At 25.2% G+C, this 20,232-nt stretch overlaps 1 pseudogene; it reads right to left on the bottom strand.

Annotated features, from left to right (window-relative positions):
* Positions 1 to 5,429: 5,429 nt before the first annotated feature.
* On the bottom strand, positions 5,430 to 6,112 carry LOC111294832 (small polypeptide DEVIL 11 pseudogene; annotated as a pseudogene).
* Between the last annotated feature and the right edge of the window lie 14,120 nt (positions 6,113 to 20,232).

Here is a 20,232-nt window from a genome sequence, read left to right as displayed (position 1 = left end):
CAAATGTGCAATGGGACAAGGCCTTTTGCCAAAAATATAATGGCTAAGGCCCAAACATTGATATCATCAAATGAAATTCTTTTAATATAACGTTGTGAAATGAAAGTTATTACTATTTGGATGTATATGAATAATTAATTATTAGGATAAATATTAAAACCATTACTCAAATTAACAAGGCCTTCAAGGTTTAGCCAAGTCCAAATGCAATGCATAAAAGAAAAGAGCCATAGAAAATTGTGAGTTGTGGTCCAAGTTATACGCACATACAAATATGGGCAAGGGCACCCCTGTTATTATTCTCCATTAAAAGATGATACCTTGTCCCTTGGAGAAGTGAAGCAAAGGGGACCCCACCCTCCAATAATTTGCCCCACCAAAGGCCAGAGCTGTCCTCTTATCAGCTAAAATCTCATGTGGGCAAAAAGCCCCACACCACCACCACCCAAAGATGGGAGGAAGGGGGACCCACCTTTGATTAACTCCAAAGAGCGAAACCTTTTTGAAGGGTGGGGGGTCCCATATTTTTTCTTGCCTCCCATGTGACTGATGGTCCCGTTTGGAAGGTGATTTCCAATGGGGAGGTGCCAAATGGGCTGGTCCCAATTTCAGGCGTTTCAAGCTTGCGTGTCTTTGATGTGACCGTTGACCAAATAGGAACCTAAAGGTTCTGCCTATTTCCTAATAGCTTTCCTTATATAATAAATATATAAGTTAATTTTCAGGGTTTAGGGCTAGGCCCACAAATGTGTTTGCGATTTCGGCTCTCGGGAATAGTGTTTAACACTTTGTTTGAATGAGGATTTTAGGGTTAGGGTTTGGACCCAATCTATTGGCTCTTTATCTAAAGGATAGAGAGGCAGCAATGGATGCAATAATGACAGCTTTCCTTAAACTATGGATCACTCCATTACCAAATTTGGTCCCAGTGACTCTTCAGATTTCTTTGAGATTCTAGATTTCTCTAACATTTTTGTTTGTCAAAAATATGAAAAATTAATTCAACTATTGAACTATATAAATAACATATATATTTATGAATTTTAATTATCAAATTAAAATCTTTTTCATTCTCCTTAATAAACATAACTTCGGTTAGTATAAAAGTTTTGTGGCTCAAAATTATTTTCATAGCTTATCGTACATTCTCATACTCTTTGGGACCAAATAAAAGACAAAATTTGACTTCATGGGATGAATAATTAATATTTTATATAGGTTAAGGGCACAAGCTAAGATTCCATAATCAATTAACAAAACGAAAGAAAGATTTGAGTCACTGTTGCAAATAAATTTGAGCCAAATTACAACTTGATAAACCGATCATTATAATCTCAAAAAACTAGAAAATCATTTTTTTAAAAAAAATTAATTTATCTTAATTTTTTAACATCATACTTATTTAATTAAAAATAATATTATATGCATAAATTTTTTTATTCTCATAATTTTTAAATATCAATTTTAACAACATATCAAATAACCATCAAACAATGAAAAACCATGTTAATTACCTTTTTAGACCACTACTGTCAACAAAAAGCAAGTTATTTACCATTCATATCCAAATGTAATTTTCAAAAAATCCGACATCCAAATATAATTCAGAGATATTAATCATTGAAGTCAAGATTTGTAGCGTGACCTATATTTTTTCCCACTTTCTTTCTTTGACCTTTTGTAGGTCTAGGCCACCCTATACACTACCGTTTAGGAATTTGCTATTATTGTGCGTGTTTTTTATTTTCCTTCTCTCTTTATCATTTTGTTCTTCAGGCCCCATTTAGCACGCCAAGCTATAATTCAATCATTAATGTTCAAATCTTGATCTTGTTCTTGAGTGATGTTTCTTTGAATGCCTAGAAAGTGCATGCCATGGAGAAAATGTGGGAGAAAAATTTATATATAAAAAAAAAAGGCTTCTTCTTTGACCTAAATCTATGAGGAGGACCCAAAAGAAATTGAGAGGAGACAAAGAAATCCACGAAAGGTAAACACAAAAGTAAAAAGAAGACATTACCTATCTCGCCCACAAATGGACACTGAGGTGAGAAGTGCTTACCAAATAACCTCAAAATCGGCTATCAAGAAACTTGGACTTAGTATAATGATGTGATTAATGAAAATTATTTTTAATCTATTCTTAAATTTAATTCACTTAAATTTATTTTTCAACATTTTCATCAACTTGTATGATAGAGATAGATGATAATACTAGTAAAATTTTTTAATTTTTTTATATTAAAAAAGCGATGGATTGATTATTAAAATAAAGATATGTAACGAACTTGATTAAAATTTATTATTTCAAATGATCATGTTCAAATTAAAGACTTTCTTCTTTTATATGAAAACATGAATTAGACATTCCTTTTACCTTATAAAGTTATACCATGCTATAAAACTTCACATTGTTATCATTTTTTGGCATTTCCTTTCTGCACAAACAAATAGTTCAAATGTCATTGTTATTTAACAATATTGAAAGAGACCTATTATCCATCGATCATCAATTTCTATATATATAATTCGTTTCTCATTACTCTTATTCCTCAACTAATTGCTTAAAATTCCCATAATGATCTTTTGTTCATATAAAATACAATGAGTTTTAAAGATTAATTTAAGTGGACGACGATGAGATAGTCTTTATCTTGAGATGGGATTTTTTATCTAAGATAAGGTTTTATGGATGAGAAAAGTGTAATAACAATATATATTTTATTAGAATATAAATTTTAATTTAATTAATTCATATAATTATTCTTAAAATTTGATATTCGATTAAATTTTAAATTTTAATATTTATAATTTTTTTATTTTTAATTACAATATTTTTATATCAAAAAATATATATTATATTAATGGTAGAAAAACAAATTCGAGGGAAGCAGAGGGATTGTGAATTTGACCAACAAATGTCAAATGAGTGCCAACGATATTTTCATTCCCAAAGCTAATACCATTCTAACCATTTTTTTTTTTCAGATTGAAAAAATAATTAATAATATTAATATGATATAGCCAGGCAAAAGAATTTAATAACTTTACTGTAGATTACTTATTTTAGTACTGAAAGTTTATGATATCCAAAGCCATTGGTCAGATCCATTAATAAACACCACCCACGGTATAACTACAGGGAACCCCAGCTGTAATAATTTTTTGAACAGAAATACCCTGCATGATTCTTCGTATTTACTAGAATTATTTATCAAAAAATAATTCATCAAAATTTTTTTAAAAAATAATGTACTAACACCGAAAACCAGAAAACATAAATAAATTACTACCATTTACCAATAAATTTGGATTTACTAATATGTCCCTACAGAGTATAGGACGTCAAAGTGGTCCATCTCAAAGTTGCAGTATAATATGATCATTTGGATTTTTTTTCACAGAAACATAGAAAATAGTGCCTAATTACTTCTCCGGCCAGCAACCTTTGTTGCAGCAGTGAAATTATACAAAATTCTAAAATTCCTTTTCATCGATTTTTACTTCTGGAACAAAAAGAAAAACATTATTTTTTTGGGTAAATTTCATTCAAATTTTGTAAGTTTAGTTAGAATTCAAGTTAAGTCCATTAATTTCAGAAATGTACCCTCCATCTTAAAATAGTTAACACAGTTAACTAAATTTAAACAATTATAAAATTATCTAAATATATTGTATTATTTTGTGTTTAAATTACAAATAAAAAAAAGGAAAATAGCATTTTTTAAAGAAAAAATTAATTTTTTATTTTATTTTACAATGACAAATTTTTTTTCTTTTAAAAAATGTTTTTGAATTGTATATAATGCAGTCTTTTTTTAAACAATGAAAATAAAAATTGTTATTAAATTTAACAAAACTACAAAAAAAATTTATTTGAAATAACCAAAATAAAAGGTTTTTTTCTAATATATATCTTTTTTCCTTTTTTAGAAAATAAACTGAAAATCCTTGTCTTAATCTTTCTGTTTCAAAAAAATGAAATGAATAAAAATAATAAATTCGTAATTTATTTTCTGTTGTAAAAAATGTCAAATCTTTATCTTTTGAATTGAGTATTTAAAGTTTTTTTGCTTTCAAATGCATAATAGTTTCTACAACATCATATTAATAGATTTTTTAACGTTAAAAGGTAAAAAAAAAGTTTATGAATTATAATTTCATAATCATTTAAGTCTTTAACATTTTATTACAATCAATCAAATTTTTTATTTTTTATTTTGATTCAATTAAATTTTAATTTGACCAAATTTAATCACATAACAAAATTGAATTAATCAATTTTTAAACTATAATTAATTGAACTTTAGAAAGATTTTTAAAAGAGAATGTGAGAGAAAATAGAGAAAAAAAAGATAAAATTATTTTATTTAACTTTTAAATATATTAATTATGTCATATTTTACTGATAAATGAATGGCGTTCATATTTTTATCCAAATAATAATTTAATTGAATGTAAGTAAATATTGACAAGATTGATTGATTATAATAAAAGTTAAAACTTAAATAATTTTTTAATTATAAATCTGAACACTTTTTGTATTCTGTAGCAATTTTTTAACGTTTATTTAACGATAGGATTGATTTGTTCAACAAATTGATAACTTTAAAGAAAAATGTTCATGTTTAAAAGTAATAAATTTAAGTTAAATTTTGACTAAATTTAAAAAACTTGGATGAATTTTACCTTTATTTTTTATAAAAATATTTATTTCAATGACCTTATCTAATTTTGAGGTTTATCTTAAAATTATGAAATAAATTTTATTTATTTTTTAATTAAAATTTAATTTAATTAATTCATATAAAATTATATCTGATTAATACCTGCAATTTTTTTATGTTATGGTCTGTCGACTTGTTTTATACCAAAAAAAATTCTTTTCTTCAATTAAAAAATAAATTATGAGTAAATTTGGTACAACTTAAGCTTCCCTGCAAAATAAATACATAATAAGGAAAGAAAAAGAGTTTAGTATTAATATTTATAATACAATTAATGTTAAAAAATAAAGGAAAAAAATGGTATTTTAAGTTATCCCGGGAGAGTTAAAATATTAAAAACTCCCTCGATGCCATGTCCAAATGTGACAACAAACATTATAAAATTGAATGAACTAAAAACTGCTAAAAAATTAAAATGTCATTGAAAAATAATAATTAAAATATAATCTGTGTCAGCAATCCACACCCCGATCCACATAGCTTAACCAAGCAACAGTTGAATGTAATCTCTCTCTTCCTTCCTGATCTCCTTGCTTGAAGAAAACCAGAAAAGAAAACAGCAAAAAAATACTGTAAATATGAAGAGAAAAAAAAGAAAAACCTATAATTTGATTCCCTCTATTTATATTAATATTAATCATTTGATGAAAGAAACAGTCACATTAATTGGAGATTCAAAGACTGTTACAAAAAAAAAAATTCTAAAAAACTCCACCCCCCCCCCCCAAAAAAAAAAAATGAAAACATTATATACAAGTATATATAACTTGATATCTTCTTATTGCTTGCTTGCTTGAATGCCATTAATAAACCAAAAAACAAAGCTGTTCTTGCTAGCTAATGAACCTTCCAAAAAGGAAAAAACCATCTCAAAAAAAAAAAAAAGGAAAAAAGAGACCATTTTTTTTCTTTCTTGAATTTTGTTCAAGAATCAGTGTAGTCACGCCAGCAAATAAGCATGGTAATGCAACGCCTCATGATGTAAAAACGAACCCTTTGTTCTTTGACTAATCTTGCACATTTCCTTGTAAAAGCACATCTTTTATTCGAAGAAGAAGAGGAAGAATTCTTGATCATGAACGAAGATGCTGAAGATGAAGAGCGGCTTCTTGATGAACTTTCTTTCTTTGACAACTTCCATTTCTCATCAAAGTAAAAACTTGGTGGTGCACTCGAACAAGTAGTAAGAATTGAAGCCATGGCTAACCCCCCCCCCCCCCCCAAAAAAAAAAAAAGATGAGCTCTTTCACCTTAGAAAAAGATGAATGGGGCCTTTTTTTTCTGGATTTTTTAGTAACCTTTTGGAAGCTAAAGGGGGAAGTGAATTTTTGGTAGTGAAGAGTAAAGTGAGGTGTTTTTTTTTGGGTGGAGAGATACTGAGAGAAGTGTATGTAATGGGGTTAGGGTGACTATTTATAATAAGTTAAGATGAAGAAGAAGGAGAATAGCAGATGGGTGTGCAGTGGGTATCACCTGGGCTTCTTTGCCTCGAGAGGCCCACTAAATAATATATTAAGCATTAAAATAAAAATAAAATGATAACAATTTGATAAAAATAAAATGATGTGATAAAATTTAATAAAAGAAATATTTAATAATAATTTATCAAAATGATAATAATAATATATAATTAGAATAATAAGGTGGGTTCCCAATGAAAACGTCATGTGGCTAGTTTAATTCGGTGGCAGAAGAGAGAGAGAGAAAGAGAAGGAGAGGGAGAATTGAATGCAGGAATGCAGGAAAATCTCACTGAACTTATTGTGAGGCTGTAACTGTGAGTTTCTAGGTTAAGAAAAAAGTGGGAATTTCTTGTGGAGAGAAAAGGAGGAAAGATTACAGTGTTCTTACAGAGGATCAAAGTAAAAGATCTTGCTTTTTGCAGTAATTCTAACAACTGGCAAACCAATGACAAAAACAAACAAACAAAAAGAAAAGAACACCTTTAAAAGTATAATAATTATATTTTTTAAAAAAAAGGAAAAATTTTGCTGCAGAATAGTGTAGGTGAGTTGACTGTATATGGAAAATGAATCACTAGCCTAGGTTTTCTGCATCAATACTATAATAAAATTGACAATTTTCTTTGGCTTTGCCTTTGTGACATTTTCTCAGTTGTTTGTTTATGATTTTCGCCATTTTTTGATGCTTTAAATTTTTAGTTGCAAAAAAATGTTTGTTTCTATTAACGTCAATTTGGGTTTTGCTAAAAGATATTTAAATTTGGCTTTTCAGTTTGCAAATTTAAGGAAAATAATGAAAAAGACAAAACAAAACTTTGGTGTCAAATTATGTAGAAGATGAAAGGAGAATATATATGAAGGATAATTGCTTAACTGTCACCAATAACCACAGTAAATATGTAATTAGATATATAGTTTTAGAGTTTTTTTATAAAAAAATTGTAATTTAAAAATAAAATAATATTATAAATTATCATATTTAAATATCAAATTTTTTAAAAATAACCATATAAATAGATATGTCAAGTTTATTCATATTCAATGAGAAATTTTATTTTTTATTTAAATGAAATGATAATAAGGATTAACTTTTGAAGATGGAGATGAGTATTATTTTAAATATTTTATCAAATATGAGAGGCAATAACAGATAATATTTATTGATTCCTTACCCATACCTTATATATCATATATATATATTTAGTAAATAGTTTTTTATTAAATAATATAAATTTTTATTTTAGATTAATTAAAATAAAATATATTTTTAAATATATATATTAATATATATTTATAAAAAATAATATAAATATGTAAAATAAAAAATAAAAACTAAAAAAATAAATTTTAGTTTTTTTTTTAAATATGGATATGTGAATTATCTGTATTTATTAAATACTTGCAAGAATATAATGAAAGATAAATTTAAAATACTCATCGAATATGAGTATAAGAATTAATATAATATAAAAATCTAAAAATAAAAATAAAAAATATCTTACTCACACAATATTTTACCCATTTAGGATGCATTTAATGCACAAGATTATTATAAAATAGAATCAAATGATATTATGAATATGATTAAATTAAATAATGTCATCTTATCTTGTATTTGATTTATGTAAGGATTAGGATAAGATAATTTATTTATTTATCAAAATTATCTTTTCTCAAAGTTTATATAATTTAAATTAGTGATGTAATTTTTAAATATAAAATAAAAAATGTAAGTTCAATCTCATTAATTAAAAATGATTCTTTCCACTTTAAGAATTGAATCATTCCATACCAAGAGGTTGATTAATCCTTTTTGTAATTCTATCTTTTTTCTTAAATACAAATCAAATATAATATAAGATGATTATAATCCTATCATATCCATCATTATATACACCAGACATGTCCTTATATTTCTATATATAATCCAATGGAATTAGCTCAAATATTCATGCAAAGAATTACTTGTTACAAATACGAAAATAATTACTATAATAGTTGTTATCTTAATAATTTGACTTTTATTGCTTATTTGGATTGGTGTAACTTAAGTCTATTTTTTTTTTTATGGGAGCATTTGATTTGAGAGAAACTGAAATTTTTCTCTGAAATTTTGCTTGTGGGAATGTAACTCTCACATTTGGTTCATGGATACCTGATCTTAAGGTAATTTTAGATTCTCAATAGTACCAAAAAATCTTAAAATCATAAATCTGTCTCTCCCTATGGGTTTTAAAGATTTCGAAAAGAAAGTTACTGTTGTCCCACATTTGACTTGAATAAAAAATATTTTCTTTCTATTTTATCCCTATGAAAATCAACATATAAAAATCAAGTAATTGTGAATTGCTTTTGTTATGGAAATTTTGTAAATTGAGTACTTTTTTTATATTTTTTCACTATAATATTGCATTTATAAGCTTTGAAACATAGTAATTGTGATTATTTACTTTTTTTTTTTAATATAAACGTAATATTTGATAACTCATAAATTTTCTTTATATTTTTTTCACTCAAATACTACGTTTGTATGATTAAAAACATAATAATTGTGATTATTTACTGCGTTTCTTTGAATAGAAATACGGTATTGATAGCTCATATTTTTTTATTTGTTTGACTTGATGGTTTTTTATTTAATAAGTATTTATTATCGGTATGGTAATTATTACGTTTCTTTGAACAAAAACACAGTATTTGACATTTAATTTTTTTTCATCTGTTTGACTTAATGGTTTTTTATTTAATGAGTATTTATTATGGGTATGGCAATTACTGTGTTTAGTTTAATAGAAACGTAGCATTTATTATGAGTATAGTAATTATTGCGATTCTTTGAAGCTAAACACAATAATTATTCATTATCTTTTTTTTAATGGTTAATCTAATACTGCATTTCAAGTTTTTTAAAAACACAATAATTGTCATATTTACTGCATTTCTTTGAATAAAAATGCAATAGTTGATTCTGAATTTTTTTATATCCTATTCGGATGCTGCATTTCTAGGCTTTGAAACGTAATAATTTTATATAAATATATAAAAGCTAAAACCTCTAACAAAAAGAAAATAATCTGATGTGAATAGCTACATTTTCGATATATGAACAATCTAAAAAATTGACATGTGTTTAAAATTAATTATGCATTTAAAATTTAAAATTTAATAGTAAAATAAGTTTAATTTAAAATATCTTAATTTCATTATTACAAAACACATTATTAACATTTATTTTTAAATGATTAATTAACTAAAATAAATTAAGAATCAAATCAAGAGTAATAGTGTCTTAAATTGAGACTAATTTATGCTTGATAATTAAAATAGTCAAGTATAATGTGTATCCAATACATTTAGAAGGAATGAAAAAAGAGATTTTGAAATTAATATAATAATGATAATAAAATTAATTTGATTTAATATACTAAAATTAATTTTAATTAATTTGAACATCTGTTAATTATTTTAAAATCAATATATTAAATATATATATGTATAGTAGTAGGTCATGTTTTTAAAAAATTTGGAAAGTATATTTGTTAATAAATATAATTCAAGAGTTAAATATTTATAATTAAAAAAAGAGACGTAAAATTATTTTCTTTATTAATAATTGCAATCAAAGTTTGAATACTTTTCATATGAATTTAATGAGAGTAATTTAAGGTAAATAATAAAAAATAAATGTAATCAATTTAGTTTTTTGAATTATTTTTTAAATTAAAAATATATAAAATAAAATAAAATACATTTATTAGAGGAAACATGACATTTTTTAAGACCATCCACATGTTACTAATATAAATCATTTATATTGGAAGTTTTTCTTTTTTACCAAAGACTTTGCCTTTTATATATTTAAATAAAATAATGAAATTAATTTAAACTTAAATTATTATTGAAAGATTAAATTTCAATTTTATTTATTGTCTTTCCAAATTTCCAAATTTATCTTATATAAATATATAAAAATCAAAATCTTAGACAAAAATGAAAATTGTCTAATGTGGAAGATTTATTATTTTGACATGTGTATATTCTTAAATAAATGAAATGTGTCATCTATAAATACATTTTATTTTATTTTATTTGGTACCACAACACTTTCTTGAAAATAAAAATAATATCCTTTGAAAATAATAATTATGTTGACTCTCTAACATCTAGGTAGAGTACCAAAAATTATATTTCACAGAATATTATTTTGATTTATTTTTTTATTTACTTTTAAAAATTTTTAAACAATAATTAACTAATTAAATAGCTAACCATAAACATCAACTAAAAATAAACATATATATAAGCAATAAATGCAAATATGGATATAATGGTGTATCCTAAATCATGATGAGATGCGAATTTAAGATCGAGTTCTTAAATATAAAAAAATCACCTAGACTTTTCAATCCTAGATAGAGTTTGAGTGTGACTTTTATATTTAAAATTCTATTTTTCTCTTTTTTATTTTTTATTTAATTTTATTTTTTTAAAATACAAAAATATATGAAAATTTTTTATAAAATAAAATTTCTTAAATATCCCATCATCTAAGCAATATTCTAGAATAAATTATTTCATAAAAAGCTTTCACATAAATCTTTAAAAATTTAGGATGAATTTGGGGTTTTAAGTAAGTTTAGAGTTTCAAAGTTTTATTTAGGGTTTTAACTTAGGCATAGGGTTTCGGGTTTTACTTAGAATTTAAGGTTTCAGATTTCATTTAAGATGTCATTTAGGATTTTCATTTTAGGGTTTCATTTAGGGTTTCAAAAATTTATGAACCTCTCTAAAAATTTTTAACATCTAAGTAAACTTTTGGAGTAAGCTCGTATTTTGTAATTTTCCTAAAACTAGGATTTTTTATGTTTTCATATATTTTTATTTTTCTTTAAGATTATTATTATTATTTATTTACCTTAATATATTTTTCTAAAAAATGAATTTTTCATATTTATATTTATTTTTTTATTAAAATTTTTTTTATTAGTTTATTTTTAATATTTAATAAGTCTCCAACTTCTAGGCAAAATTATTATTACTATTATTATTTTTTAAAAAAATATGATTTTTAATTCCCTCTAACACTTAAGTAGGGATTTTAAAATTTTTCTTTATTAAAATTTTTCTTATTAAAAGCTTATTATTATTATTATTATTATTATTATTATTATTATTATTATTATTATTATATTCTAAGAGATTTTAAAAATGCAAATAACACTTAAAATGCATGAATATAATCAAAGATTACTTCAGCATGCTACTTAATAGGTTAATATGTATATAAAGTATTAAACAAGCAAAATCGAACTATAAAATCAGAATAAATATAGTTACCATAAAACAAGTAATAATACACAAGATATTTTAAACATTTATATGATCTAAGTTTTATATTTATTTATTTTATTATTATTATTTTTTAATTCCTCAATATCTTGGTAGAATTATTATTATTGTTATTACTATGATGATGATAATGATGATGATGAATTTAAAATGCATAGGCATAACAAACGCATAAGTTTGATAGACTATCCATAAACTAAGATTATCAACCTAACATAGAAAACATAAGTAGAAACAAAAACTAAAAGCTTTGAACCTTTTTCAACCTATATTCGTCCAATATGTAAGAAAAACCATACACATGTAGACCTTTCCAAGCCTTTCATACAATTATCACATGAATACACACACACACACACACATACATATAAAGAAAACAATGGCCAACATGCAACCAAACATGAGCGGATGAAATTTTAAACTTCCTATATAGACCTAACACAAGGGCAAAAAATGGACGTATCACAATGCACCGAACAAGATAGAGCTTGCAACCAGGGATTTAAATAGCAGTCATTATCACATTTTTGGTTGCATCGTGTTTATCACATTTTTGGATATAACGGAGATCATTGCGATCATCATGGTCATGAATTTTTTTTTAATTTTGCACAATTTGTTATAAAATGTAATAATTATAATTATAATCATAAAAACTCTTATTTAATAATTTTTTAAATGGTTTATGGTACTATATTTTTTATTTTCTAAAAACTTATTCACAATTTTAGTTAGATTATAATAAAACATTCATATTTGGTTTAGCAACAAAATTTTTGCTTAAGCCAAGTCATATTCAATATTAATTCTAGACAAATTAAGATATTAACAAAACATAATATCTTAAATACCAAGCATCTATATTAATAAAATTACAAACTTAAAAATATAATGTTTCAAATTCTATCAACAATGACTATTGATATATATTTCAAATTTTACCATATAGTAGAATGACGAGGAGGATCAAATTCTCTATTTTCACTTTGAGAGTCAAGTTGACTCTATCCCTATCCATGTGGCCTTTGTTCTTGATGCATTTAAGGTGGATGATATATTTAAGGATGACACATTTGTAGTGGGGGATACATTTGTGGTAAATGATATATTTGAGGTAGAGGATACATTTAAGGTGCAGGATACGTTTGTGGTGGATAATAATCATATAAAGGTGGAAAATCATGAGGAAGTTAAAAATTATGTTATTTCGGTAGATAGTAACATCTTTGAATACTAGTAAATGATTCACTATATTCAAAGTTACTAGAATTTGGTCTCATATTTGAAGATAAAAAACTTCTAGAAATATCATAGTGGTGCTTCTTAGTTTTTTTTTTTTATTGAGTTGTATGTGCACTTTGACCCCTATCAGATTCAATAGATGAATTTACTTCGTATTTTGCTATGTTAATAAAAAGTCTACCAGTAGCAGCAAGCTCAAATTCTCCTCTAAGTGGGCTGTAAGATCAATTTGCATCTATATTACAACCAAAATTTGTACTATCACCATCACCATCGCCATCATTTGGACTCAAACCCCTACCATTATTAGTCTGACTGGGTGTTACACTTGAACTTGAATGAGATATATTCCTTTCTTGAAATTGGCATGATTGTTCAACATTTATTTCATTATCAAAATTATATGCAGGCAACCAATTAGAGTTTTAACCATCTAACAGAGGATTTTCTTTCTCTTATAGCTATTCTGTTAGTGGATCATCATCTTAAAAAATATGATCAAGGCTAATAGGATTAAAACCATTATTTATCTCATCAATACTCATTCTTTTTTGATGTCTTATCCTCAACCTTATGTTGTACTAGATATATACAAGTGTTTGAAGTTTTTCAAACTTCAACATGTTTCTTGCTTTGGTGTGAATATAGCTAAATGTGCTCTAGTTACATTCACAATTTGTTGCAAATGCTGTTTGATTAAGCACTTTGATTGCTAGTTTTTGTAATTTAGGAACACAAGTGCCATATATTATCCACCACTCAGTTGTATAAACTTATTTAAATTAAATTCAAATGTGCTATTCAATTAAATAATATAAATAAATTATAATTATTTAATTTATTAATTACCTAAATTCATTTGCTTCCAAGCTCTTTGTGCTTGTGGAGTACCAAACATTTCATGATTGTCTCAAAATAATAGCAACTACATCAATTGAAAATACAATAATAAATGAATAAATAAAAAATAATTCTATTTTTAATACATAAAATAAGTGTCAACGTTATAAAATAGTATTAAATACTAACATGATTAATCATTCTAATTTGAGTATCTATACAAGGTTCTAATCTTTCAATAACTGCTCTTATACCATCTAATTTTTCTTTAAGTACATTTGCAGAATGCTCCACTCCAAATTCAAATTGTGGATTTAGATAGTAACCTGAACATAATTCATAACAATATTATATTAAAGTAATAAAAAGAGAATATATAAGTAATTTAAGCATAAAAAATAAACATATATTTTTTAAATACAATCTATATTCTTGGTTTACTTACTAGCTGTCAGAATGCATGAAACTCCATCTATTATCAATAATATTTTCATATTTAGCAGAATAACAACAATTTGACTGAATTGCTTTTTTAACTCTATCCATAGCCTTGTAAATAAATCTCATTATTGGTTTTTCATCACTATCCATAAAGCTCAACACTTTTATCAAAGGCTTATAAACTTTTATTATATCACTTGCTTTGTACCAAAAATCTTTTTCCAAAATGATTTTTTTTTTGCTTTATAAGATTGCCCTAATTTTTTTGTCCCCATTTTGATTCTTTAAATTCCTATATATTCTTCAATAAATTTTTAGAGTAATATATTTTAAATTAATATTTTAAACAATGATATCATAAAAAGATGCTAAATTTAAATAGTTATACTAATTACTAAGTACTAACCTTTGAATTGCACATCTGCCTCAAACCTTACTTTTGCCTTGTTATTTCTTTTAATTGTATGAAATATGTGACAAATCGGATAAAATAAGGTGAAGTATTTGCTTCCCTTGTATATACTTCTTCATCAAATTAACAGTCTAAATGTGATTTTATATAAAACAAGTCACTTGTTTTGCATAATCCAAAACCTTTGCCACATTTTTTTCTTGCCAATATCTTCAAGGTACAAGTTCAAACAATGAGCTGAATATGTTGTCCAGTACAAATTTTGTCTCTTCTCTATTCGAATTTTTCCTACAACCTTAAATGTTACCTCATTATCAGTAACTATTTGAATAATGTATTTTTTCTCAATTTCTTCCACAGCTTCATCCAATAATCTATAGTAAAAGTTTGCATCTCTACTATGAACACTTGAGACATTTATAGATTTCCAAAAAATGGTCTCTTTACTACAATAAACAAAGAAATTAATGATATGCGTTTGATTCAAATTGTTGGTCCAACCATCACACACCAAAGTGGCACCCAGTTCATTCCAATGAGCTTTTAATCCATTAAACCATTCATGAATTTGTTGATAGTCAGATTCTAAATACACATCTGAGACCTCATAAGGTGTTGAAAGTTTCACATGTTGGCCAATTTTTGCTACCACAAAAATTAAATTATGCAACCATAAAGAGTTTGCCAACTGAAACGAAAGTTGATCATATATAAAAAATTTTGATACTGATTCACCCATTTTCATTTTTAATGTCTTTAAAAATGAATCAATTATTTTTTGTTGTTTTGAACTTTTACTTCTAACTAATTCAGGTATAGCTTTTTTTAATGAAAATTCAGACTCATTGGGAGTTTATTTCCTTGTTTTTTCCTCAAAATATTCTGCAACTAAACTATAAGAGCTTTGTCCCTCTTCATGTATGTTATTCCAACCACAAGCTCTTTGTCTGAATTCTTATCTTTTATGCCACTCATGTTGTGATTGGATACTATCTCGCATGGCTTGCCTAGTAACGATGTCTTCATCAATAAAACCTTTATAGTCATAGTCTTCCCCTCTTAATTGTGATAAGAATTCATCTTTTCTCTTTTTGTTCTTAACTTTCTTTGATTTGCTTTCTTGAAGAAGTTTCATAATACTTTCTCTTACTATACCTATTAATAATATGGTTAAGAAAAGGGAAAAATTAGTTATACATGCTTATGTAATTTTATAATATTTATTGATAAATTAACAATAATATTTTCAAACGAATTATGAAAACATAACAAACTAGTAACGTTGGGGCATGGTGCGACTTACCAGTTTTATAAGCAATGTGTTCCGTGAAATGTGTTATTCCTCATTTTACAACTTTCTTACAAAGTTAGCATAAAATATTTCCTTTTATATTTGGCACAGGTGTTCTAAAATGCCAACTTATATCATCACTTGGCACGCCCTCTACTCTTTTGCTCGGGAACTTTTCACGTGGCGGCATGGTTGCTATTTTGTATAAAAATAAAATAAACTTATATTTAGAAATATTAATGTTACTTATTTCATAATTAAAAATTGAATCTAAGTTAAATTTTTTAATTTTTAGTTTTTAATCTTAAAAACAATAGATCGTAAAATGATAAATTTATTAAGTAACTTAATCTTTTTGAGGCACTAATTGATGTAAAAAAATTTTTATCACAAAATTACTTTCAATATATAATATAATAAATAGAATCTTCAATAATTACACAAAATAAAAATAAATTAATAAGAATTAATTTAATAGCAAAAGAATTGACAACAATATAAATACCAAAACAACAAAAAAATTATTAAATTTCAAATATAAAAATATAAATTGATAAAATACAAAATAAAATATAACATTTAATTTTAATTATTTTTCATCTAACTTATACAAAAACAATTTATTAAAATTTTTCATCTAAAATCCATATATATATCATATTAAATTATTAATATCTTAATTTTTTCAATTATAAAATCTCAATCCATCTAACTAAATTTTATCTAAAATTTTTTTTAAATTATAAAATTTTAAATTTATATTTTAATAAAATTAATTACAAAATTAAATAACATGTTGGCATGCTTGCTATTTTGTATAAAAACAAAATAAACTTATATTTAGAAATATTAATGTTACTTATTCCATCATTAAAAATTGAATTTACGTTAAATTTTGTAATTTTTAATTTTTAATCTTAAGAGTAATAAATTGTAAAATGCTAAATTTATTAAGTAACTTAATCTTTTTGATACACTAATTGATATAAATGTTTTATTACAAATTACTCTCAATATATTATATAATAAATACAATATGCAATAATTACGTAAAAATAAAAATAAATTAATAAGAATTAATTTAATAGTAAAAGAATTGACAACAATGTAAATACCAAAACAACAAAAATATTATTAAATTTCAAATATAACATTATAAATTAATAAATAATAAAATCAAAATATAATATTTAATTTTAATTATTTTTCATCTAATTTATACAAAAAAATTTATTAAAATTTTTCATCTAGAATCCCTATATATATATATATCATATTAAATTATTAATATTTTAATTTTTTTCAATTATACAATATCAATCCCACTAACTAAATTTTATCTTAAAAAATTTTAAAAATTATAAAATTATAAAATTATATTTTAATAAAATTAATTATAAAATTAAAAAAAAACTACCCACCCTACCCCCCAATGCACCCTACCCCACCCCACCCACTCCACAATTCAGTAGCCCCCCTCACATTCTCCATGATTTACTCTCAAACAACCCCCTAAATTTGCCTAAAAATTTCCTCTAGTTTTTCTTCAAAATTCAAACTTCTTTATGCATCACCTTAGCCTTCCCTCAAATCAACTCAACCAACTTTATTCAAGTTTTTTTTTTTTTTGCATCCCTCTCTCATACCCTCGTCTCTCTCACTCAAATTCTCACAAATACAAAGATCAACATTATTCCACAAAAATTTTACAAAAAAAAAGGTAATTTAATTTTTTTATCTTTTTTTATTTTTATTGTTGATTGAGGATTTGAGACTGATTTGAATTTGGATAGCTATCAGCTAATTGAATGGTTGTTTGTTTTCTAAGTTTTTAGACTAATTTTGAAAGTTGAAACTAAGAATATGACTATACGACTAAGTTGTCTTTTCTTTTGGCTTTTGTTTTTACTTTTGCTTTTGCAGTCTTAGTTGTTTTATTTTGATTTTTGGGAATCTTAACAGATTGTGTTGAAAGTTTTTTTTTTTAATTTGTACAGATGATGAAAAAATGAGATAATAGCAATAACAGACCGTTATTATCGCTATTCCCCATTACGCTATTTTTATCGACCATTACACACCGTTTTAAGTGTGATTAAAATTTTCAATCGCATTTTCCTCGATATAGTGGTGGTGGTGGTGCGACTGTAATTTTGTGGTCGCTATTCGACTATAGCACTGCTATTTGAATCATTATTGCAGCACGAATGGCAACCCCACATGCAAAAACAAGAAATACGAAAAAGCTGATGCTTCTATCAACAATCCATGCATGCATATGAAACAAAGGAACAAACAGGGTTTTAGTTTCTACAAACAAACCATAACCATTTATGAACTTTTGTAAATAGAATAAGGAAAACACAAAATAGTAAAGCAAGCTTTAAAACTCTCAATAATAGACCAAAAAATTGCAAGCTCAAATAATGAACCTGAACTTACATATATCAAGCAAGTTTATGCAGTTAAGTTGGCAAGGAAAGAAGAAGAGTTACTTTCTACTGAATGCATCCACAAACACTAGCTTCACTTTTATGTTTTTTTTTTTTATTGTTTTAACTGCTGGTGATTTCAATGCCTAGTTTTTTTTATTTCTAGTTTTGGTTCCTATTACTTACCGTTTTGCTTCTCCTCCCATGTCTTTTTTTTTTTTTTTTTTGCTTCTTTTTGGCCTATGTTTTTCATGTCTGGTTGCTACTCTAAGGTGCATTCTTCTTTTTTTATAGTTTTGCTTTATTTTTTCAATTTTTTATTCTATCACTGCTTGCTTTTTTTTACGCCAAGCCTTTTGCTTTTCAAAGCTATTTTCTTTTTCTTTTTGCTTTTCTTTGCCTCACTGCTCCTCTTATATTTATTTTTTGTTTTTTTTTTACCTTTTTCTTGCTACTATTTTTTTTGGTTACTGCCCTTTTTCAACTTTTTTTTTTATCTCTTTTTTCCATTTTTCTACTTGCTGCTACTGTTTCACTATAAGAAAATTTTCATATATTGATGCTTAGTTATATTGATGACCAAATTGCATTAGTAAAAGAGATTTATACATATAGTTTTTTAATATCATCAAAATATACCATACCTATACTAATACTTTATACATTCGTCAGTATAGATAAACTTTTTTTGATGATATATAACTATTCGTCAATATTAGTATGCTATATACTAATATTTATCTATACTGACGGTCAAATTATGTAAGTAAAAGGTATCTATACCGATGGATTTTTATTACTATTAATATAGATAGTGCCTATACTAACACTTTGTATAACCGTCGGTATAGATAAACTTCTTTTAATGATATATAAATATCCATTAGTATAAGCATGTGTCGTAACGATTTTAGGACCACCAGACGTAAAGAGTTTTAAAATTGAGAAAAAACGAAGAGTCACCACCAATTTTTTTTTAGGATGTGATTGGCCACCTAAAAGTTTTTCTTTTTAATAAAACTATAAAAGTAGGTTTAAAGTTTATCAAAAGGATAAATTTTGATCTACGAAAACCAGGTTAGATCCAGGAGTCGATTACGCGTGGGAAAGGATTAGCACCTCCACAGCGCCCATAAATTGGTACCATTTAATTATGCACTATTTTCGATGTTAGATGAAATGGTTTTGATTTAAAATTTAATAATAATCCACTTTTTATTATTTTAAAAGAAAGAAAATTAATTTTATCAAAATTCTTTATTTAGGAATATTGAGAAAATATTTAAGTTAAAGAATTATCTCAAAATTCTCCAATGTCTAGGTAGAACTTTGAAGATAATGTTTTTAACTGATATTTACCATGATATCCCTTAAAAATGAAAACAATATTCTTTGAAAAAGATAATTGTTGATAACTCCCCAACATCTAGCCAGAGCATCAAGATTTATTTCCTTTGGAATGTTATTTTTATTTTATTTTATTATATAACAATTTTAAAAGTAAGTAAATAAAAAAATATTTTTTGTGAAAAAGTAAATGATATAAATAACAAGTAGTGAACAAAAATTAAAGGCATAATATGCGAAGCGAGTGCAAACAATAGCAAATAGACATATATGCCAACAGGTGTTATGCATGATGATGACATGTAAATTTGAAATTGGATTCTTAAATATAACGAGACCACCCTGACTCTCCAACATCTAGGTAGAATTTAGGTGCGATTATTTATACTTAATATCCCATATTATTAACATCTTTTTCTATTTATTGATTTTAATCCCATGGTTAAAGCAAATTAAGGACTAACATGAAAACTTAATGAAATAAAGTTTCTTAAATATCCCATCATCTAGGCGGCATTCAAGAATAAATTATTTCAAGATTTTTGTACATGTCCTTAGGATTTTGGGATGGTCTTGGTTAAAGCTTAGGTCGAGGTTTTAAAAGTTAGGGTTTTAGATTTTTGGATTTTTGGGGTTTTGGTTTGAGTTTCAAGGGTTTTAGGATTTGGTTTTAGGGTTTAGAAAGTTT

This window comes from Durio zibethinus, chromosome 14, assembly GCF_047325235.1.
Source record: "Durio zibethinus cultivar Kanyao isolate XHJ-2024 chromosome 14, ASM4732523v1, whole genome shotgun sequence".
In the NCBI taxonomy this organism is placed as follows: domain Eukaryota; kingdom Viridiplantae; phylum Streptophyta; class Magnoliopsida; order Malvales; family Malvaceae; genus Durio; species Durio zibethinus.
This window is presented reverse-complemented; position numbering and strand designations above follow the sequence as displayed.